This window comes from Callospermophilus lateralis, chromosome 4 (assembly GCF_048772815.1).
Source record: "Callospermophilus lateralis isolate mCalLat2 chromosome 4, mCalLat2.hap1, whole genome shotgun sequence".
Taxonomy (NCBI): Eukaryota; Metazoa; Chordata; class Mammalia; order Rodentia; family Sciuridae; genus Callospermophilus; species Callospermophilus lateralis.
The window spans coordinates 22,527,979-22,552,766 of NC_135308.1; the positions used below are offsets into that span (position 1 = coordinate 22,527,979).

The 24,788-nt window shown below is 38.5% G+C and overlaps 2 protein-coding genes and 1 pseudogene across 10 annotated transcripts in view; 2 read left to right on the top strand and 1 right to left on the bottom strand.

Moving 5' to 3' along the window:
- Nek1 (NIMA related kinase 1) overlaps positions 1-5,580 on the bottom strand; it is a 154,613-nt gene extending 149,033 nt beyond the window's left edge. For 5 of the 7 annotated variants that reach the window (XM_076853660.1, XM_076853658.1, XM_076853657.1 and 2 more), the window contains exons 1-2: positions 5,504-5,580; positions 4,971-5,095 (exon numbers count right to left, since the gene is read on the bottom strand). The gene's annotated coding sequence lies outside the window, so the exon portion shown is untranslated. Of the gene's footprint in view, positions 1-4,970; positions 5,096-5,274; positions 5,452-5,503 lie in introns of those variants that run through there. The other 2 variants (XM_076853656.1, XM_076853655.1) reach the window with 2 other exon arrangements.
- A 7,541-nt stretch (positions 5,581-13,121) lies between these two features.
- On the top strand, positions 13,122-14,020 carry LOC143398178 (glycoprotein endo-alpha-1,2-mannosidase-like protein pseudogene; annotated as a pseudogene).
- Positions 14,021-17,832: 3,812 nt separating this feature from the next.
- Clcn3 (chloride voltage-gated channel 3) overlaps positions 17,833-24,788 on the top strand; it is a 78,567-nt gene continuing 71,611 nt past the window's right edge. For all 3 annotated transcript variants that reach the window (XM_076853662.1, XM_076853664.1, XM_076853666.1), the window contains exon 1: positions 17,833-18,364. The gene's annotated coding sequence lies outside the window, so the exon portion shown is untranslated. The remainder of the gene's footprint in view (positions 18,365-24,788) is intronic.

The window sequence follows — 24,788 nt, forward strand, 5'->3', positions numbered from 1 at the left end:
TCACATGAAAACATGGAAGCTCCAAGAGTCCCTAGCACTGCATTCTACTGCCAACTACATTACTGCATCTCTTAGTTATAATTAATTCAGTAAAGCAGAAGAGAATCTACTGCCCCTGGTATTGATAAAAGATAATTCTAACTGCAATCAAAATAATGGCACAAACACAAACACCTGTCCAAGTAATAAAAGACTTATGGCAGATGAGTTCCAGAATAACTGACATGCTCTCCTTTTTTGCAGTTAACATACATAAGAGGAAATAAAAGGAAAACCATGAAAAAAATAGATTATTTTCAATGTCTTATAACATATTTAATTGAGTTACTTATTTCTTTGTGGTAAGACTTCTCAACTGAATTATAATCCTAAAAAAAAATTTCCAAACAAATGAAATAAAACAAAATGCACTGTCCACATTATAACAGGTAACTGACGCAACACAGAATCCTGTTCTTATTTCATTATGGTAATAAACTAAATTCTAAATAAATGTTCATCTTTTCAATGCTTACATAAAATCACAACTTTCAGTTTATAAAAAACCACAACTCACCACTAAATATATGAGATTGAACATACTACTTCTTCTCCACACTAAAGGGGTCAAAAAGACAGAACAGGATCTCAAGATGGCAACAGCAAAACAATTCTGGAAACTGGCAAACAACACACGCAAGGCGGCAACAACTGACTTAGGAACCAACCGAAAGCTGTATTTTAAGCCAGCAGAGGGAAATAAGAGAAATAAGAATGCAAAAATAATCAATTAAATAAGTTGATTCCCTCCACATATAGCTCAATACCCAGGTGCACATGAACGTCGGCTAATACTAGGATTAAAATAGGACTTGTTGAAAGGCTAAGCAACAGCCACATATACAAAGTGCCTCCTTCATCTCTCCCAATCAGGGAACTACATATCTTCCATGCTGGTAAAAAACTAAGATGTCTCTAGACTGGGAACCTCAAGTTCAGCTGGGAGATTAAGAGAACATCCACAAAATAAATGTTGAGACTAGACTCTGACCATCCCACCTCCAAAAGCAATTTAAAACCTAAAAAAATGTATGATGATAATTATTGAGAGGTGGCAACTATTAATAAGTTCTAGATTCATCCTAGCCTTTTCTTCCCCTGAAGACATCTCCCATGTGCCACAGTGAAATAGAACTCTAGTATAAAGAAGTAGTCTTCCTGGGCTGAGGAGAGAAATGAATTAGTTTTCAGAGCTTCCAAAATCCTAGAAAGGAAAAAACAAAATAGGAGTCTAAAAATTTGCAAGTAAATCCACTTCTGTCAGCCCATTTCTAACCTATGCATGCACACAAAAAGACTGAGACATAGTTCTAACAAAACCTCAGAACAACCATTGATAGGACAGGAGTGTTAAATAACTGAAATAGAAAAAATAAAACCATAATAATAATAAAATAAAACACAAGAGAATGAGTTTTTTACAAAATCATTGAGTGGGTAGTTGAAATATACCATAAAAGCAAAAAGTCTTAATGGATTAATGACTACTAGCATTAACTAGCATAAAGCAAATAAGAATGATAAAAAGTATATGTTTTAGCTCATATCCCCAAAGGATCACTTTTTAATAAATAAAAAGCTATGTACTCATAGGCATAAAAGAAAAATCCAACAGAAAAGTGAACAAAGAAGATGAAGTTACTTAGGATGTATGTAGTTCAGCAGTTTATCTAGCATGCACAAGATCCTGATTTCAATCCTCACCACCAAAAAAGTTAACAAAGCTGGGCACAATGACACACAACTGTAATCCCAGCAACTCAGGAGGCTAAGGGAGGCAGAAGGATTGAAAGTTCAAGGATAGAGTGGACAATTTAGCAAGTCTCTGTCTCAAAACAAAAATATAAAAAGGGCTGGAGTAGTAGAGTCCCCCTAAATTCAGTAGTAGAGTCCCCCTAAATTCAATCCCCAGCCAAAAATAAAAAATAAAATGATAATAATAAAAAGAATAAGTTGTAGAGGCTGAGGTTGTGGCTCAGCGGCAGAGTGCTTGCCTCGCATATGTGAGGTACTAGGTTTGATCCTCAGCACCACATAAAAATAAATGAACAAAATACAGGTATAAAAAAGAATAAATTGTATATAAATTATATTAACATGCACAAAGGTAGCCAGGCATTATGACTCATGCATGTAATTCCTGTAGTCCAGGGACCTGGGAGGTTGAGACAGGAGAACCGAAAGTTCCAGGCCAACATAAGCATGAACGTGTTTGAAAAAAAAAGTACAAAGGTATCCAATCTTCTGTAAAGAGTAATCAAATTTGAAGAAGAGATAACTTTCATCTTATGTATATTTTACAATAAGAAAAAAATTCAAGAGAGCATTTTTCACCCAGCAGATTGGCAAAATTAAAAAAATTTATTACTGTACTGTTTTGGAGGGAAATAGAAAGAAACAATATGGTGGTGCAACACCGTGGTAGTGTAAACTGGTCTACATGCTAAGGAAAATGATTTGATAACATCTCCCCCAAACTGTAAATGTACAGACACTTTGATACAATAATTCCATTCCTAGGAACTCACACTATAAATACTTCCAAATGTACAGAAAATGATATATTTACAAAATTATCCTCCGCAACAGTTTCTAATAGCAAAATTTAAATAACCATAAACAATGAAGCAGCATTTGTATTAATATAGAGTAACTTCTAAGTATTAAATTTTTAAAAAAGATCAAAATAATAAATGTGTATATAGTACTCCCCCCTTATCCACAGAGGACATGTTTCAAGACCCCCAATGATGCCTGAAACCACAGATATGTATAGGGAAAACATATCTGATGTTTTCCCTATACATATCTATGATAAAGTTTAATTTAGAAATTAGGGACAGTAATAGAATAACAATAAAATAAAACAATTTTAACAATATACTGTAATAAAAGTTACATGGTCTCTCACTCAGAATATCATAATGCACTATTTCATTTTCACTTAAAGGAAATACTTTATAGCTTCTGTTTGTCATATCCAAATTGACAACATCACTACTCTTGCTCTTCGGTGATTACTGAGTAAAATAAGGATAACCTGAATACAAACACTGATAGTCAATCTGACAACCCATAAGGCTACTAAGTGACAGGCAGGTAGTACATATGGTGTGTGAATATGCTGTATAAAGGGATGATTCAGGTCCTGGGCAAGACTGCTTGAGATTTCCTCATGCTACTCAGAATGGCATGTAATTTAAAATTTATGAATTGTTCATTTCTGGAATTTCTCACTTAATATTTTCAGACCAGGGCTTTGATTGTGGCTCAGTGATAGAGCACTCGCCTAGCATATGTGGGGCCCTGGGTTCGATCCTCAGCACCACATAAAAAATAAATAAAATGAAGATATTGTGTCCAGTTACAACTAAAAAATAAATATAAAAAAAATATATTCAGACCAGTTGATTACAGGTAAATGAAACTGGATAAGAAAGGACTAATGTGCTATTATTTATGTAATAATTGTAAATATATATATATATATATATATATATATATTTATACATGTGTGTATACACACACACACACACACACACATATGTATACACACACATATGCACATATATAATAAGTCCTCATCAACTGTTTTACAAGTTGTCTTGAAGGGAAACATTAGTAATGGAAGAGCAACAGATTTCATGAAGTCTTTTGATACTGTCTGCAACTACAATCCATACATACTCTTTTCCTAAAACAATAAATACCAATTTGAATTGTGGGAGAGGGCCAATTTATCTCCTCAGGGAGGAAAAGTCCCTCCCTTTTTTCTCATTATTCAAAAAAGCAAAAAACAAAAATGGAAATACTATTGGACTTTTTTTTTCTAAATACTTGTTTTTTTCCTAATATCTATCTATTCAGATAACACTCAAGAAGGTCTGTAGTGAAAACTATCAACATGTAAATAAAGCTTTTATATTCATGAAAAGGTATCATGTTCATGACAGATTAGAAGGCAGATTAGACAAGAGTAAAATTTACTTGGAATACAATGTCAATGTATTATTAACATGACCTCAAAAGAACTCCTGTGGTCAAGTTCCATAACCTTTACAAATTTCTGATGGTAATTTTCACTGTGCAAAAACTTGTTTTTCCACAATATAGGTTCCTTACTTTTCACTTAGAACAACAGACAATTCTAAATGAACTAGATCTGTAGATCTTCTAAGACCAGACAAATAAACTAGAAACAAAGAACTACTTCTTTTCATATTTGGTTCCCCTCCATCATCTCTACAGTATTGCTGCATCATAAGAAAAGGCCATTATTAGCTTAGGTTGGATACTACTTTTAATCCTTCATAAATATTTGATGTAATTTACCCAGGCAATAAAAAAATTATTCTTCTTGGGAAACTTACATTAGAAAATAAAATTAACTGCATTAAAAAAGAGTTATGGGGGCTGGGGCTAGGGCTTGGTGGTAGTCTAGTATATGCACAAGTCCCCAGCACCCCCTTCCACACACACACACACACACACACAAGTTGTGATTAACACTTAGAAGTAGTAGAACCTTTAATACCTTACATTTGGAAACTCTCAAATCATGGAAATAAAAATATAAGATTATGGGATAACCAGTTAAGTACTATTATCTCCTTCTAATTAAAATGTAGATAATTTAAGATTGGAGATATCTAATATAATCAATTTAAATGACTGTTTTTCCATATTAAGGTTTATATTATTATTTTAATTCCATTATCATTTTATCTTTTAAAAAATGTCTAAGGAACGTTTTGAAGTACAGTTAGTTCTTTCAGAGAATTACCATTTTAATGATGTGAAGGTATTATTCCCGCAAACACTTAAGGTGAGTATCCATGCAATCTCTACACAAGCAAATCTAAATAGGTCTCCTCATTTCCACTATGATTTTACTCTTTTGCACATCATTGCTTCCCCCAAGTGCAACTCACCTCAATGTCACAGGAATTTAGTAGGAATAACGGTGATGATCAAAAGCATCGGTCTAGAGGTGGTAGTCAGTTCCTAAGAGACTTAATGAGGCAGAGTCACCATCCTGCATTTTGAAAATAACATCCTGAAAGAGAAACCAATCTAACTAGCAGCAGCTCACAGCCCAGACTGAAAGGGAGCACTGAGACCCCCACACAAAAAGAAATCACACCAGCCTTTAGTTGACACCTCAGGGTTGACCCCGTCCCTCCTTGCACAACCCGGTTGGGACCGACCCACACTACCCAAAGGAAATAAACACACTGTTTTCTGACCCCCTTGGAAACGGCGGGTGGCAGCAGGGGGAGTGCCTCCGTTACCGCCCGTCCAACTTCACAGAGGTCGTTGCTAGTGGCCAAGGAGGGGTGGAGGGCAGGCAGCACTTGGGACTGTGAGGCTCCCTGACTGCCACGTCCTCCTGCCTTGCTACAGTGGCTCTAGATTCTGGGATAAGGGGACAACAGCTTGGGACTATAGGATAAAACTAACGCACCCAGGCGCCCGCACCCTGGAGCGAGTGCAGAAGAAGGGGGAGCGGCCGGAGCGTCACCGGCGCTGGCGTGTGACGTCAGCGCGCGGGAGTTGGCGAGACGTGGAGGTGGCTGGGAGGAGCGGACGCGCGCGGGGCGGGGCTGCTCGAGGCGGGGCTGGGTGGGGCGGGGCCTCGTGGGGCGGGGCCCGAGTGGGGCGGGGAGCGAGGCGGAGCGGGCAAACCCGCCGAGCTAGTGTAGAGGGAGTGTGGAGGGCGTGGCTGATGGTGAAAAGGAAGGTCAGGGCAGAAACGATGGAGAGTTCTCTAATAGAAGCTAATTTGGACTAAAGCATTTTATTAATTTTTCCCGCATATAGTACACATACAGGTTTTTGTTGTTGCTGTTGTTTTTAAATCTTAAGGGCTTCCGACATATGGCTGTGGCTTTTTTTTTTTTTTGGTACCGAGGATTGATATTTTATATCAGTATTTTTATATCAATATTGATATATCTTTATATCAATATTTTATATCAATATTGATATACATATATATATATATTTTTGAGACAGGGTATAGCTTAGTTGCTGAAGCTGGCTTTGAACTTGAGACCCCCTGCCTCAGCATCCGCAGCGTCTGAGATTACAGGCATGTGCCACTGCGCCAGGCAGAGAGGTCACATTTCATAAGTAATTAAAAAAAAAAAAAAAAGAAGAAGAAGAAGAAAAAGAAGAAGAAGAAGAAGAAGAAGAAGAAGTTTTTTTCCCAAATATATTTTGGCAGATTAGAGCAAGGAAGTATTTTGAATCCTTGAAATTTAAAAAAAAAAAAAAAAAAAAAGTATAAAGGTATAATTGGTTTTCTATGCATTTACATCATTATGTATGTTGAAGGGTTTGGCAGTGTGTTGTATTAAGTACATTTCTTTATTGCAGGACTTCAGAAAATACTTGGGAACAGATTCCTTTTAAATGAAATCTATTTTACTGAGTAATCGAACTCAGTAATCTAGCAACCCCTTAGGCTGTCTCACCTAGGTAACATGGAGATACTGGAGAATTTGAACTTGAAGAGGATGGTGGCTTGTTATGCTATCTCAATTGCCCCAAGCACTGTATATGGCCACAGTGGAGAGACAGCAGACTGCCAGAGACTTTGGTGGAATGTTTCAGATCTTTGTTTCAAAGAAATTCACTTCTTTCTTTCCCATCCCCTTTCCCACACCATAGACCCCAGACAACTCTGGGTTCTCATGGCAGTCTTTAAATGGTGGTGCTCATAAGAAATACTTTATTCCTAGCATGCAAATTGAAAGTTTTTGGCTTCTTTGCCAGAAGATGGCACTAATAGTCATCCAAACTGGCACACTGGAAAAATTATGCCTTGGTTTCTCTCTCCAACCTCCAGTGCAGCTATAAAAGACTTATTTTCCTTAATCTTACTTTTCTGGGCTAACTTTTGAGCCCCTCCCACTCCTAGTTAGTCCTTTGAAATTTTGGTGTCTGAATGAACAATAACTTTAGTTCTACCCACATCCCTCTGTGCAGTGAAATGACTTAAAAACATTGCCAACTGCTAATCTAAGCAGATTCTTTTTTGCTGCTTACAGAAGGAGTGGGTTGTCAGATAGTTTCTTAGATAATTCTTTAGGCTTCTGTCATAAACTGTCCATGAGAATATAAATTGCTAAAATTATTCTAGAACACATGCTAGTAATACAGTTATCCTTAAACTCAGCAATTTCACTTTTAGAACCAAAATGCCAGAAAATTTTATAATCAGGAAAAATTAGAAATGTAATGTCTAATAAACAATTGACTGGATAAGTTATAATATATTCAAACAATGGAGTAGTCTAAAGCCATTACAAAGGATAAGAAGGATCTATTTTTATTAACATAGAAATATATCCTTGAGGGGCTGGGATTGTGGCTCAGTGGTAGAGCACTCGCCTAGCATGGGCAGGACCTGGGTTCGATCCTCAGCATCACATAAAAATAAAATGCATTGTGTGTGTCCATCTACACAAAAAATAAATATTAAAAAATGAAATATATCCTTGATATTTTATTGAGTAAATAAATCAGATTGCTTTACCAGAGTTATAAAGATGATTACCTGATAATTTCCCCTTCTGATTTACAAACCTTTATGTAGTTTAATGTTTTTTTTTTTTTTTTTTTTTTTTTTTTTACTTTTTTGAGGGGATACTGGGGATTGAACTCAGGGCCACTGGACCACTGAGCCACACCCACAGCCCTATTTTGTATTTTGTTTAGAGACAGGGTCTCACTGAGTTGCTTAGCACTTCATTTTTTATCTTGAGGCTGGCTTTGAACTTGTACTCCTCCTGCCTCAGTCTCCTAAGCTGCTGGGAAATGGTTTTTACTTTTTACAACAAAAATGGTTTGAGGTTTTTTTTCCTTTTCTTTAAATATTTTATTGGATTTTTCTTCCAGACAAAAGCAGCTTTTGCTCCTAGCAACAACCCAACTGCAAAAGTATATAAAAAAAATAATAAAACTTGCAGTCTCTGTAATGCCAGATTTGTGGGACCCCAATAGACCTCCAGGAGCTGAATCCGATGCAATCACACAAGAGTCTTTATTGCAAACTTGAGCCTGGACTCAAACCGTTTCCAATGCAGCGGTCCCAGGGAGTGAGTCCTGGTCCTTTGTCCAGTGAGATTTTATAGGTTTTGTGAGGATACTCAATACGTCACAACAAATCATTCCATACAGCAGGAAAATCAAATAACTCCTCTTAACATTGATTAGCACATTCACTGGTGGGAACAAGTTGGGTAGGGGTGACTGGTTAGTACAAGAGGGGGATTCCTTTGAACTGATTGGTTTAAGCCACGAGGGGTGTACGTGCTAAACTATATGGTTTCCCAACATGTTATCAACCACCATAAACTACTGGGGGTCATCTGGCATCCCAAGTATTTTCCCTGTCTCATGCTGATTGGTGGTTGCTCGGGGGTTGCTATGGGTGTTCACCTAGCCTAACTGAGTTAGGGACACCTGGAACCGCAGATTTCTCCTGTTATTTGCAGACAAACAACTCAGCAGGGTGGGTATGTGCCTAGAAAGACACTGTGGGTTTTTCCAAGCACAAGGGTCAAGCTCCCTTCCTTAGCACAGGCCTTGAGGTAGAAGCTGCTGTTATTTATTTATTTTCAAAAATGAAGTCACATCAGTTTCTCATTTCCATACTCAGAGTTCACCTCTGTGCCCACTGCTCCATGAATTCAATATTAACAGTTTTACAAATATCATCTACATTTTCTCTAAGTTCATAAGAACATAAAGAAACATGTATTTATGTGTTTTTCTCTTAATCCTTTAAAATGCATTTATACATATTATTTTGCAACTTACATTTTTAACAGTGTACCATGAACATCTCAAAAGATCACTTAATTCTTGTCAATGATATTAATATCCCATGATATGGATGTACCAAAATCTATTCAACCATACTCCACTCAGTAAAAGAGTCTATTTTCAATGGTATTGTTATTTCTAAGGTAAAGATTCCTAAGAGTAGTTTAACTGTGTCAAAAAGTATGCATTTTTCCATTTCAATAAATACTCTTGTTTATTGGATATATACTCTTGTGTAAGAAACCACTCTAAAACATAGTGGCCTGAAACAACAATTGACTATTTCTCACAATTTTGTGAGCAGGGAAATCAGGGAGAGTTCTGCTGGGCAATTCTTTTGTTCCATGTGGCTTTAACTGACTTATCTCTATTCTGCCAGCAATTGTGCTGGACAGGGTGGTTCAAGAAGCTTCACTCATTTGTTCCTCTGCAATCCTTGCAAAAGTCTAGCTAGCTTCTTAAATGGCAGCTTGTTGAGAGCCACAGCCAAAGGGGCCCCAGCAAACTTCCAGCTGCCAGCAAACTTCTAGCTGCCAGCTGATTGGCTCCTCTGCCGTGATGCTCATTGGGCTGTTTCCCCACCCTTTCAGACCACAGAGCTGCTCATTGGGGGACTTTTTTTTTTCAAGCAGAAAGGAATTTTATTTTTAGAACACACACCACACCACAGGAGCTCTTCAGGAATTCCCTCAGAGCCCAACTGCCACCACCGGCTTCCCACAAGCCTCTCAACCCCCGCCCCCTTCTGCTCTTGAGGCCGATTGGCTGGGTTGCATGGGCGGAGTCAAAAAAAGTCCCCCAGTGAGCAGCTCCATGGTCTGAAAGGGCGGGGAAACAGCCCAATGAGCATCACCGCAGAGGAGCCAATCGGCTGGCAGCTGGAAGTTTGCTGGGGCTGCTGTGAGCCAATCATCAGCTGGCAGCTGGAAGTTTGCTGGCAGCTGGAAGTTTGCTAGGGCCCCTTTGGCTGTGGCTCTCAACAGCAGCTAGTTTCAAATTAGGAGAACATAGAGTTGCCCATCTTTTTGAAAGCTAGACGAGGAACAAGGGTGGCATTACTTTGGACACATTTTTGGTAAAAATAAGACTCATAGGCAAAATTTAAAAGGTCAAAAAAAATCAATGGCAGCCACATTTGGAAATGATCTACCATGTGGGAGAACAACCTTACACGTGACTGAGTCACACTCCCTGGCTGGGTCCTGAGGCGCTCAGTCACAGAAATATGGCAGAGCTTTCCCCACCCTTCTTGGGTTAGAGGGTCATTGTCTCATGCATGGGTGTGTCTTGCTACAGCCCCATGGGTGGAGCTATGCTCACCTGTTCCTTTGTAATATAACCCCTTGCCCTGTTTAGGATAGGATCTTTCATGGAAGTGCCTTGTGTGTGCCCCCTTCTCTTACTGCGCCCTTGGGTGTGGCCTACCCAGGTGTCAAGTCAACCTGCTAACAGTGGACATCATGAAGATAGACTCAGCCCCCTGAAACTTGACCCCTTGCCTCATTTGAATAGCTTCTCCTCAATAAAAGGGCTCAGCGCATGCTCTTGCACTCTCTCTCTCTTTCTGCACACCCTTAAGGTCAGAGGAGCCATCACAGCGACCCCAAACAAAAACAGACACAATCTTGTGTGGTTATTTTGCGCAGCCCAATTAGCCGAATTTAACTGGAGTGACCCCTGAGCCTTTTAGTTGAGAGAAAAGAAACCAGCACTACCACATTCTGGGTTATTAGTCACAAGTTTAATAAACTTGCACACACAATAACTTTATTTTAAAAAATGCCTATTTCCACAAGCACTGATTGTTTCTCTCTTAATTTTGCAGTTTTTCCCCCTGCTCCCTTTCAATTTTGTGGTAATGAGGAATGAACCAAGGCATGTTTTACCACTGAGCTATACTCCCAACCCCTTTTTAAAAATTTGAGACAGGGTCTCACAAAGTTGCCCAGGTTGGCCTTGAACTTGTGACTCTTCCACCTCATCCTCCTGTGCTGCTGGAATTATAGGCATGTGTCACCATGCCGGGCTTAATTTTGTAAAAATTTGAACTTCTCCCTGTGATTGAACTTCAAATCCTTATTCCTTTCCTATTAGGTTATCTTTTTCATCAATTTGTAGGAGCTATTTGTAAAATATGGAAACTATTTGTCATATTGTGGAACAAATGTTTTCTGCCAGTCTCTGTTAGGTCGGTGGTGGTGACTTGGTGGCAACTTAGTGGTGACTTAGAACAAAAGCAGCCCTCACCAGAAAAGAACATCAATCACATGCTGGCGGAAACGCCTGTCAATCAGCCGACCCCCTGGCCAATCCTGGAGTTCAGCCAACTCCCCTGACCAACTCCAAGGGGGCAAGGGACCCTAGAAACACCTTTTCCTGTCCCAAGCCCTTCCCTTCCTGCTGTTAGCCCCATAAAAGTCCAGTCCGGTTGAGCTTCCACGTGGTTTCTCCTCAGACCCTTCCCCTGTCCCCTCTGTGGGTCTGATGGAGTTCCACCCGGGAGTGATATCTCAATAAAGCCTGTTCAGCGGCCCTTTTAAATCTGCTTCCTTTGGTCATCCAAATACACTAAAATTCCTTTTGCTTTAATATCCTTGATACATTTAAAATTTATTTATTTTTCTATAATTAACATAGGAAAACCAGCTTTGTGTCTTTTAGGGGGAAAGCTAGTTAAATATCATTTCCTTTTCCACTGATTTGTAATGTAACCTTTATCTTATGTTCAATAAAATATTTATATTTGTATATATTCCTAGATTTCTCTTCCATATACTTATTGGACTCTGCCTTAGTACTTTTCTATTGCTTTAACAGAACATCTGATACTGGTTAATTTATAAAGGAAAGAAGTTTATTTAACTCATGGTTCCAAAGGCTAGAAGTTCAAGACCAGGCAGAAGCATCTGGTGAGGGCCTTGTGTGGTATCATAAACATGGCAGAAAAGCAGAAATGTTAGTGGGTATGTGCAGAAGAGCAAAACATGGGGATTGGCCTTGCTTTTAAACAACCTGTCCTGGAAGTGGTTAATCTAGTCTCTCATGACCCAAACACCTTTTAAAGGTTCTACCACCTCTCAACACTGTTATATTGGGGAACAAATTCCAACATGAACTTTTTGGGGGGACAAATCACAGTCAAACCATAGCAATATCCTACTTTTTGTCATTTGAAAAAAAAATGATGTTTGTTTTAATCGAGCAATGCTGTAATAATATTTTAATTTAAGGAAATGCCAACATAAACTAACTTTTTAAAAATCATGATAATTATAATGGACTCCAAATACTAAAGGTAGTCTTAAGTTATGTGCCTCTTTTCTGGCAGAAAAAATTAAATTTCCTTAATCTTTATTAATAGTGGTAGTATAATATATCAAGGGGAAAGGGACTAGTGGTACCTAAAGAGTTTTCTACTAGAAATAAATTCTATCCTGCATTCATCATGAATTGACTCCTATGCTAGATTATGGGGACAAACATCTCAGGAAGGGTATTGTTATTTATTCTTTCCAGAAAGAAAGTGATAAGTTGAAACAAGCTAGATAATAACAAATTACAGCAAAATGTTGGCAGTACACTGAATGTTTTCCCTTTGTGAAGTCACTATGTAAATAATAATTTTATTTAAAAATCATGAATTTATGTAGGTATATGTGTTTGAGTAAACTGTCCTGACAAAAAAGCAATCACTTGTGATTGGTGGCAAGAAGGACCTAAAATTTTATCATGAAGAAAAGCATTCTCTAAAATTCAGATCTCTTACAGACATGCAATATTCAAGTACAAAAAAAAAAAAAAAAAAAATCCTTGTCTTTTCGTTTACTGCTTCATCTTCTTCCAGAATTTTTTAGCTTTAAGCTAGATTCCTGAAAGTCTACTCTAACCTTATGTAGTTTAAACTAACAATTAACTACGTACTTTGGACTTAAACTGTAGCCACCTGATGAATTTCTGGATCTTAATCAGCTAGGCCGAGCTCAATATGCAAAGATAAAATATTAGTCAGGCCCTGGGATCCGGGCCCAGGCCCAGAGTAGGTGCCCTTTGAGCAGTCTCGGGATGAGCCCCCCACGCCCAGCGCCCTGAGCCCGCAGTCCAGCGCCTGGGACCCTAGCAGCTCGCAACGGTAGGTCCCCAAGGAGGCCTAGAGCCCCCTGGAGCAGGGTCTGAGCGTCTACTGGGAACTGCTCGACTTCTACAGGAGCCTGCAATGTGAGGGCCACCACACTAACTAGCACCAGGTCATCATGGTGCCACACTGCGACCCTGAGGTCCCGATCAGCTACTCCCCTTCTCCCCGCCAGCCCCGCCCCCACCCCAACGGCTTGGGTTCCGGTTTCTATCCAAAGCTGGGGCCCTACAGCTTCTGAATCCCCAACCAACGTGCTACTGGAGCGCATGACCCAACTCAAGGCAAGCCACTGTTGGTGTCTTGGTTCTCTTCTGCTATCCACCTGGCATGGCTGATGATATCTCAGAACCCTCAGATGACCTTGTACCTGCTCTTCTGGACCCGTCCCATGGTATAACATCCAAATATGGCTCTCGTAGTGCATTTTACAGGTATAAGAACATGGGCAAGAGCCTCCCACTCTTTCATATCTGGGACTCACACCTGAAGGCCCTGGAGGCCTGGACACTTCTCCTCACACCAACCGGAAACACTCCCTAGATAGGTCTTCTTTCTCTGCTGGTGGAGGATGGCCACACCCAACACCTCCAGGCTGCAGGATTCAAGGGTATGTGCATTTGCTTTGCCTCCAGCCCTTTCTCCTTTGGCTCCTCCCATCAGACTGTAAACTGTGAAGAACTTTTGTGACGACAACAACCACAATGTCCATTCCTAGCGTGGCACCTGGCAACATTGACACTGGCCCTACATTCCATCAGGGTCCTGGAACACACACAGTACTTGGAACAGACTAAATGGTAAGTATTATGAGACAGCCCTGAGGGAGCCCTGACTGTGGGGCCCTAGATCATCTCCGTCACCTCTTTCAATGAGTGGCAACTTCATGGGGGCCATTCCCAAGAAAAGGCCAGCCAACTTTGTCTGCACCTGGATTATCTGCCTCATCAGCCCAGACTGTACCTAGAGATGACCCAAGACTGGGCAGAAAACTTCTTTAAGAAGGAGGCTGGTTGATGTGAGGGACCTATGAAGAAGAGCATGAGGTACGAGTGTCCAAACCTGGCTTGAAGGTGTAACCCATGTGGCTCAGCTGAGATTATAGACACTCATTGGTCCCCAAGTCAGCAGTGGGGTGCTTCTGGGTGGGCCATTAAGCAAAGACGTACTCAGTTGTGATGGGAAGCAAAGTAGTATTTCGGAGGACAGAGTAGAAGCTGGCAGGTGACTGCACTTAGCCTTGGCAGCTCTATGTTCTAAGTGTACACTCTCATATAACCTCTGGCTTTGAACTCTGCTGCATGTGGTGGTTGGATAGTGGACTTACCCAGGCACTGCTCTTGAAAGTGTTTCTGCCCTCAAGACCTCACAGTTTCTGATCTTAGATTCTGTGAAAAACTGACACATGGGCTGGGCTGGCTATAGGTTTAGCACAGTGAAGAGTGGGTTTGCTTAAGAACTTACTAGTTTACCTAAGGTTTCTAGAGGGACTAGTTAACTGGTGCTTATTTACAAATAAAATAATATGCTAATTGTGTTAAAGCAGTACCCAGGAACACGAAAACAAAACATAAAACAACAAAAACAACAAAAAAAGTTGGTTCCTGAGTTTCTTGCTTTCTGGGTCAGCTGCAAAGGCTCACAGTGAGGAGAGTTAGCTAGCTGGAGAGGGTGATCATACTATATTTCTAGTAAGAATAAAATGAAATGCTGAATCTTTACCTGTGCAGAACATGAGAAAGGAATCACTTTGTGAGAATGTTTTGAATATGTGAATCTCCACCTGAGGCTCAGGAAGGATTTTATAGAAAAGAATCACATGGAACTGGAAAACTGTTTGCCATGTCAAAGGCCTCCAATATAATAAAAAGGAATGCAAAGCTATTCAACATACCTTGATATTATCTTTGTGAAAAAGACAAAGGACAAGAAAAGAAAAGGTCATTATTCAACTATTTCCCTGGGGCTGGTAGAATACTATTTCATTGATAGAGTCTTTTTTGTTTGTTTGTTTTTATTTTAACCGGGTCTATGTTGCCCAACTAGCCCCAAACTCCTAGGCTTAAGTGAAAAAGAAGCCAAAAACTTTCAATTTGCCTCCAGGATTACAGGCACATGCCACCTCATTTGGCTCTTAAGAGTCTCTTTATCCTTTTTATTCCCTTTTCCAATTGTATGACACATAAGCAGTAAAAGTTCTTGTTTTGAAACAATTCACAAATATATGAGGAAGATTTATGCCTTGCTTGTTTCTCTCGTTTTCTGTTGAAATTTTTAAAAAATGTATTGTTATTAAAGGAAATAATCCCATCTCTTGTTTTTTCACTTGAAGAAAAGTTCAGAGAAGTTTGACTGGGTCCTATAAGTAAGAATCTAGGAGACACAGAGATATGATTTCCAGTGCTCTTTTGGACTTTTTTTTTTTTTTTTTTTTTTTTGCCTGTTCTAAGAAATCCAACCCACCATTCCCAGAACAGAATTACTGACAAGAGGGTAAGGTTTAACCCACTTTCCCTCACTGGTCATGTCCACCATTCATTTCTCTATCTGCTAGGTTACCAGCAACACAACTAAACAAGCTATCCTAGATCTGGTTGAAATTGCTAAACTCTTACTACTGTGAGTTAAATCTTTTTCTTCTTTTTCTCTTCCTTGAGGTCTTAAGGATTTGGTTGGTTGGGGGGTTGCACATGGGGAGTAATCAGGGAGGAGTAAAGCTAATTTGAATACTGGTTGAGTTTTTCTTATTATTGCTTAAGGTCAGTCCTAACAACAACAACAACAACAACAACAAAAGCCCCTGTGACTTAAAGTAGAAGAAACTGACTTATTTGAATAATTTATTTTGCTATGTCTTCAAATACTTCCTGTATACTGAGGGCTTATAACAATATATATTAAAGTTGGGCACTGTGGTGCACACCTATAATTCCAGCAACTCAGGAGGCTAGGGCAGGAGAATCGTTAAGTTCAAGGCCAGTGGCAGCAATTTAATGAGACTCTGTCTCCAAATAAAAAATAAAAATGGCAAAGGGCTGGAGATGTAGCTCAGTGCTAGAATTTCCTGGGTTCAATTCCCCAATACCCAAGCCAAATAAAACAGAATTTTTGGGGAGGGGGCCTAAGCAAAAATATTTTTTTGAAACTCCCTAAAGGGTTCTGATGCAAAGTGAAGATTGGAACTTCTAGTGTGATGATTCTGTACACCAGAAAGTATGAATTTTAAAACAAGTTCTCAGAGGTGAATAAAGTGTGCATACTATAAATAGTTTTACAGCAAACCAAATATACAAGTAGACTTGTTTTTGTCCACATAAAAGTTACCTTGGGATAATCCACCAGTAGGAACTAACACTACTGTAAAATAATTCTTTTTCATCTTTATAGAAAGCAGATGATTGACTGGCTGACTACTGTCTATTGTAATCAAAATCTAGGTGATTCTTTCCAAAATTAGGCTACATATCTACAATGAGAAAAGAAAAACAAAACATCTGCAACTCTCTTGTGAAAAATTTCACTATTTAGAAAAATTTTTGCTTGATTTCCCACATTTTCTAAAAAGAAGCTAAGAAATTTACCTAACAATGTTTAAAATGAAAGAAAATTATGCTTCTATAGTATGATGGTTTCACAATTCTACCTTAATATAAGTCATAAAAGCAATCATAAGCAGCTTGACTGCATTGTGAACACACCCACCACCACCGTGAGCACTATGCTAGCTTTGAAGCCCCGGCCATGTTTGAAAATATACAACATCCCCCATCTCCCCACCCCTGGCAAAAAGGATGGAAAAAACTCACTTGTGAAAACAGACAAGTTGCTAAACTATGATAAAAATTTGATAGAGAATATGTATGTGAATATAGAAAATTTGTAAAGACTAAGACATACATAATATTAACAAGGTACTACTACAAAAAGCAGTTGGTATTATTATATATATTCATAACATATTAATTATAGATAAGCCACTCAACATTCACAGGTCTTAATTCTGCCACCCAGCGGTGGTATGCGTACTGCTCAAGAAGTGCAAAGTCTGCACCTGCTCACCAAAGTGGCAAGCTACAGTTGTAGCCTAAGCGTTCTTCCCCCTGCAGCTTTTCGCCCTGCAAGGGAATATAGCTCCTTGAGCACGGGGAGCAGGCATACTGAATTCTGTGACAGGATATAATTGTAAACAGAAATAATTCAGATTATATATTTCCCCAGAATAATTTTCGAGCGTTAGTTTTGAAAGTGCGTATTGCTAAATTTAGGTTATCAGTTTTACTCCCATGTATTTTGGGTGCACAATCAGCGCATTACTCTGTCCGCGACCTAGAGGCACAGATATTTAGGACAGGTCTAAATTCCAAGGCCCACGTCTCTGGATCTGTTTGAGAACCAGAGCTCGTTGACAGCTGCTTTGGCTTTTCACTGCTGCGCCCAGGGCTCTCTGGTGTCCCACGCGCTGCTCCCGGGCACTGTGGTCTGTCGCCGGAGTGGAATGCGAGTTTGCAATGACACCAGACTGAAGCGCGCCGGCAGCCTTTTGAAAATGCCTCCCGCTGGAGGCTTCCTCCGGTCCTTTACCGGGGTCACCGCAGGGGCAAGCAAGAATGCGTGAGTGACGTGAGGTGATCGCTGAGCCAGGGCTTCGCAGCCAGCTCGCCCGCTCCTCCTCCTCCCCGCGACCCAGCCCCAGCCCGCCCACTGTTCCCACACCGCCCAATAGGCGCCGACGAGGCTCCGCGAGTGGCCTGAGGAGGAGGTGTAGGGGCGGCTGGACGCTGAACGGCCGTTCACGTCAACGCGGTGACGTCACGCGTCGACGCCGGGGACGTACCTGTCGGGCTCTGGACTCTTGCTGCTTCTCTTCCCCTTCCGTGGGTCAGGGCCGGTCCGGTCCGGAACCTGCAGCTCCTTTCTCACAGTCCTAGTTCGTCCGCGGCCTGGAATCGGGCTGGATGATGAGGAAGGAGGGTGTGGTGGCTTGAAAGCTATTCTATTTTACCCCTGAATTGGAGCATGGATTCAATTTTCGTCTTTTAAGAGGGGAGTGTGGTTGGAGGTTTTAATTTTAATCTTGGACAGAAGCAGGTTGACTCTAGGGCCTTGCAAAGCAAGAGGATTTAACTTAATGCTGCTCCCGTGTTTGAAGGAGGACAAAAAAAGTCCCACCTGGCAAAATTTACGTAATCTCTTCAGTACAAAACACCAGGTACCTTTTAAATCGCGATAGCGATTTCGTTGTGTCAGGGTTTCTGCAGGTGAAGCTCCCTGGGTAGCTAGGTTTTAGGTTTGAAACAGATGCAGAATCCAAAGGCAGCCCAAAACACAGCCACCGATTTTGCTATGCCTCTGAGCTGCGAGGTGAGTTGAATTGTACCAGCGAAGATTCGTTAGCTGTCATGTTCACGGATTTGGGGTCAACTGTGAGGCTGGACTCTCATGATGGTTTATTTTACAACAGATATACCTAAGTGATGTTAAACTCATCCTGGTTACGGATGTACCCTCATTCATACTTGAAATTTCACCCTTTTTCTTCAGGACGTCGAAGAACTTGAATAGAATGGAAGTATGACCCAAGAAAAGATTAATTTTGAACTTAGTGGATTTTACTTTCGCTAAATTTGCCCAAACTTAAGCATTATATTCAGTTTTTCTATTTTAGATTTATTTGTGTATATAAAACTTGTGTGTGTGTGTGTATGTATGTATGTGTGTGTGTTTTGATGTTAAAAACTTGTTGAACCACAGAAGCCAATGCCATGTGGTTCTGTGGTATTCTTTATTTGTATGCCATTTTAAAACTGTGGAGCACATAGAAAATAATTACATATACATGATGCATATCAAAGGCTGACATTTGTTTCCTTTGAAAAGAAATTCCTGTTTATAACTGAAGCAGTAGTGACCATGTATATATACATATATGAGATTCAGAAGTTCACTTCTACAAGCAAACTTTTTGAGCCATGCAGCTCAGTTCCTGCAGCATCATTGTGGCTTATATAATTGTTTGTTGACTCGAATGCTTTTCCTTTTATGCATAAAGAATTAATTTAGAAGTTTATTTTCTTGATGAAGTCAGTATGGAAATAATTTAACTGTCAGTTCTACATGCCTTTTTAAGTCACTACAATATAATAGTATTTGTTTAGTTCAAGAGTACTTAAGGGGGTTTAAATGCTTGTGTGTGTCTTGTTGACTTTCATCTTAAAAGGTACTACTGCTGCTACTATTATAGGAGTATGGCTTAAAAACCATGTGTGTGACCTATAGATAGGTATTTTCTTAAATTGAATATACTTATATGACCTTTAGTTATTAGACAGTTACTGTTGGCAGAATCTATTAAAGTTTGCATTCCTCTTCCACCTCTTCCTCCCTATTTCCTACCTAAAAGACTGATTGTTTACTAAACTATGGGTCAAATTATTTGAAGAGGTCACTATGAATGTATTGTATTTATCTTTACTTGAAAATTGTGCTTCAATATGTGTTGCCAATCATATATAACTCATTAGGAATATAAATATTTAACTCATTTTGGATACATACAGTTCAAGGGAACAGATTTGTTGAGGTTTTGGGTTTATGTTAGAAAAATGGCAATTGTCCAGGTCATGTTGGTGATAGGCTTTCCATTTCCTGTTGTGACATGTTGGGAATAATTTTCAGACCACTCAGGAAGCCAGATTTGATCTCTGTGGTGGGTCATATATCAAAGCAGTATCCTGTGGGGTTTGGCAACTATCACTGCTTTGTAGAAACTCCAGCTTAGTTTGTAGTCAGACTTGTCAGCAGGCATCTCAAATATATAATATAATACAATATAATAAGTATTAATAATTGAGCACATTCTATGGTTCAGGCTCTTTTCTAAGTGGTTTTTGTGGGTTATCTCAATTTTTACACCAAAGCCAAGAATGATGTAGGTGCTTTTCACTATCCCCATTTTACAGGTGTTGGAAACTGAGGCACCAAGGATTTAATTAACTTGCCCAAGGCCCCACAATAATAAATCTGGATTGAGACTGAAGCTCAGCAGTATGATTTCAGAACTCACTGTACTCTACAGCAGGAACGACTGCATTGTACTGCAGTTTCTGCTGGTCAAAATTTCAGAGAAGAAGAATGAGAGACATGACAGAATAGGGCCATTTATTTTTATTTATTAAGGAAAAGACACTGTAGAAAATAGTGGTTTTAAAAGAAAAACACTCTGCTTTCCTTTTGAGTTTGACCTACTACTTTAATAAACTCTTTTGTGAGCTGGATATGGTGGTGCATACCTATAATCCTAGCTATTCAGGAAACTGAAGCAGGATGGTCTTAAGTTCCAGGTCATCCTGGGCAACTTAATAAACCCTGTCTCAAAAGTTAAAAAGGTCTGAAGATGTAGCTCAGTGGTAGAATGTTCCTAGGTTCAGCTTCCAGTACCACAAAAAAGAAAAAAAAAAATGACACTCCCTCCCTGTTTTTTGTATTTTTTAATGTGCACATTCACATCTGTACATAAACATTATACCTATGATTATTTCGATTCTTAAAAAAATGTTCTATTAAATGTGAATGTAGCATGACCATTACTGCTTCACTTGCATTGATAAAATATGGAGAGATTTGATCAGCAACTTTGAATGGAACCAAGTTAAGTAAATATATTTCTCATCATCCTCATAGTTGAACAATTTCTTCTTTTAAAGTTATGAAAACTAGTTTTCAAAGTCTCAGTCTTCCCTAGCATCTTTTTATTGGATTATTGTTTTACCTTTCTTTCTTTTTCTAATCTGACCTTTATATTCGTGTTTCCTTTGCCCTTTTAAAATTATTAAGCATTTAACTGCCCCTCCTTGAATTTGTTTCTTTTTATGTATTTTTAATTGGCAAATCATTATATGTATGTATTTATGGAATATAATGTGATGTTTTGATAAGTCTAAACAGTTGTAGAAAGATCAAGCTAACATCACCTCACTTGCTTGTCATTTATGTGTGTGGGTGTAGCCCTGAGAATACTTAAAATAGCAATTTTGAGATACATAGATCACCAAAACTTATCCTCTTGTCTAACTGAAACTTTGTATTCTTTGAACAACTTCTCCCCCTTTCCTTATCTACACTTCTTCAGCTTCTGGTAACCACCTTTCTACTGTACTTTTGAGTTTGACTCTTAGAGTCCACATGTGAGATCAGGTAGTATTTGTTTTTCTGTGTCTGTTTTATTCATCTGTTGCTAGACACTTAGGTTGTTTCCATATCTTGGCTGTTGTGAATGATAGCATTTAATTTAAAAGATCTTTTTTTTTTTTTTTTTTGGTACTGGGGCTTGAACTCAGGGACACTTTGTCAAGCTACATTCTCAGCTTTTTTTACTTTTTATTTTGAAACAAGGTCTTGCTAAATTGCTTAAGGGTTTTGCTAAATTGCTGAGACTGACCATGAACTTGCAATTCTCCTGTCTCAGCTTCCCAAGTTGCTGGGATTACAGGCATGTGCCACCATATCTGGTCAAATTAAAAGGTTTTATAAGATTTTCTCTAGATAGCAAATTCATTCAACAAGTTGTTAATTTATGTTTGAAGAAAATATATAAGATACAATTTGACGTATACCTAACTAAAGGAACACAAAGGATAAAATATCAAGTAATATTTTTTGGGGGAAAATCAGTTTGATTATTATTATATCTTGTTAACATTTTACCGGAATGTATTTTTTGTTTTAATACCCTATGAATTTAATTAACAAACATTTCTACTCTTTCCTCTGTATCTTATTCTTTTACATCCCGCCCTTTTTTCTAAATGTCTTATTGTGTGTCTTTTATTGTGTTGCTTTTCATGGATCATGTATGTAGATGAATTTGATAATTTGCTTAAACATAGTTCTACAAAGAATGCAGTTTTTCTATTTTTTGTTTTCTATTTCTAAAATGAGAGAATATTCATGGCTTATGATAGAAATTAGTGAAATTAGAAATTAGGATATAATGAATCCTTTCAAGTATCTCTGTTGTCTACCATAAATGCAGTGGAAGATCTATTATATCTCAAGAAAAAAATTATAAAAACAATTATCAGATCAGTGTAGCAAGGATTAGCTATGTTGACTTTACTTTTAGTACTTTGAAAGTTTGTTTTAAATTGAGTCTGGTCAATGATCACACTTAAATTCTGTGATGTAGTAGTTGCCCTTATGACCCGTCTTTTCTGATGTTTTTAGATCTGAATTTTCTTCAAAAAATTGTATTATTAGACCATCACTGAGATATTTGAACTATTGCATTAAATTTCTTTAGATCTATATACATACTTAAAAAATGGTTTCTTTTACTTTATAAATACTATCCTTAATGTCTCATCAGTCTTATACATCTCAAATTAATTATCTGGGATGTTCAAAATTTGTGTATTTTATAATTAATTTTCATTTTACAGTGATTTTAAAATAAAGGTATGATCGTTCTGTGAATAATTAATTTGTATTAGTTAATAACTATTTCTGCATGATTTTAATATACTACTTTCTTTCTCATTTTGTTTTGTAATTACTTGGTTAGGTAAAGGAGAAAAGAAAAGATCTCTTCCTCAGTATGAAATCAGATGGGAAAAAGAATATGGCACAAACTCCCAGTGGGAATTCAGTGGATTCACCTGCCCACAAAATAGATATTTCTATCCAGATATCCTGATCATCACATATGCAGTGTGTTCCCCAACTTTTCTCTCTGCTTTCTTCTCCAATTACTTTATACTTTTCACTTTTCAATTTCTAGAAAGATATAAGTCTTTTCATTAAAAATAGAGGAGCTGGTCATGGTAGAGCAGGCCTGTAATCCCAGCAGCTCTGGAGGCTTAGTCAGAAGGATCTGGAGTTCAAAGCCAGCCTCAGCAATAGTGAGATGCTTAGCAACTCAATGAGACCCTGTCTTTAAATAAAATACAAACCAGGGCTGGATATGTGGCTCAGTGGTTGAGTGCCCCGAGTTTAATCCCCAGTACCAAAAAAAAAAAAAAAAAAAAAAGAGAGAGAAAGAAACATAAACTTGTAGGTCATTCTGCCTACCTTTCTCTAGTTCCCATTTGAGTCCAGATTTTCTGATTTTTTTTTTTTTTTCCGTGACACCTGAATATAAGTTCTTTTCTGTTTTCATTGTGGCTTTAGATTCTTGATGATGATGATTTTTGTGGTTCTGGGGATCAAACCCAGGGGCTCCTGTATGTTGGGAAGGTGTTCTACCTCTGAGTTCACTCCCAGTTCATTTATTATTTTTTATTAGAATGGTTCTGAAACATCTTAAGTGTATCCCTGCCTTCATTCTCCACTTGCTGGTATATTACTTACACAAATGCTATTTAATTCTTCAGAGAAACCAGTTATGGATCATTCCTTTGTTTAGCTCTTCTGCCTCTATTTAATCTGGCATTCTAGTTCTATCATACTTAAGCTTTGATTTCTTTTTCTAGCATTTCCTCTTTTTCCATCCCTACATGAACTTTAGTACCTTGTGTATAAGACCACCATTCCATTCCCAAAGTACATATATTGTGAAGAATACCTTTTGTGGTGTGACTTTGAACCTGCAATCTTCCTGCCACAGCCTCTTGGGTAGCTGGGATTACAGGAGTGTGCTGGTACCTGGCTTTAAGAACTTTTCTTATGCTTTTAGCCATTACAATTTTAGATGGGAGTAAGGAAACCTTCTATAGGACTAGTACTCTGTGAACATACTCACTTATTTACTTATTTACAAGTGTTTTTGTTTCTTTCTCCGTAACTTGACTCATGCCACTCATTTTGCTTCAGATAATTTCTCCCGTCTCTGCACCATAAAATTCCTGCTTACTTTTAAAGGTCTGATTCAGGTGTGTCTCTTCCAATAAAGGTTTCTTATTATTAATCGCAGTGAAATTTGGTTTTCTGGGTTTAAAAACAATTCTGTGTCTTCTATGACATCTATCATTACTGCTTTTGATTTTGGAATGTATACTAATGTATAGGAAAATATAGCAATATCTCCCTCAAGGATAGTATATAGTGTAATTTACACTGAAATGTGCTGAAAGCTGTAAGGCCAATACAAAATACAGTTATTAAGAAGATAAAAATTGTGTTTTAGTTTGTTGTAATTTCTGCTACTTTGATAACTCTTCTATAAACATTAGCCAACGAGTGATTATTTTTAAATTCATAATAAAAGTTTGTGACCAGTGCCTCACACAGGCTTTTTAAAAATTTAAAATGAGAATATTTCTTATACACAAATGGCTTGATCAAGGTTTTTATAAAACCTTCCTGCCCCATCACTGATCTTGAGACTTTTGTTCCATCTTTCTAGTTGCTGACATTGAGGATTTTCACTAATTCTTTCACCCAGATTGTGACCTACTTTTCTGTTTAGCTTACTGTTCAGACAGTTGACAGACATACCTTTGGTACTTAGCCATGATCCTCAGCTCTGCCCATTCTATTTTATGGGAGAGACAGAACTTTGTGGGGAGCCACAAAACTGTGATTATCTCAGGTTTTGGGCCCCTTAAGACACCTGTTTCTAGGATCTTCCTATTACTGCTTCCCCCACCACCCAAATTCAGGTGGTATGCTACTTAGTATTTGCAGTTTGGGAGCTAGATTGTTGTACTGAAGGTAACCATACTTCATTTAATCTGACCTTAAGCAGAAAATAAAGCTTGGATTGTATAATACTAAAGTTGGTTAGAACTCTGTAGTCTTGAGTCCTGTGATTTAGAGAAGGCTGAAATTTATTATGTCACCTGGTTTAAAA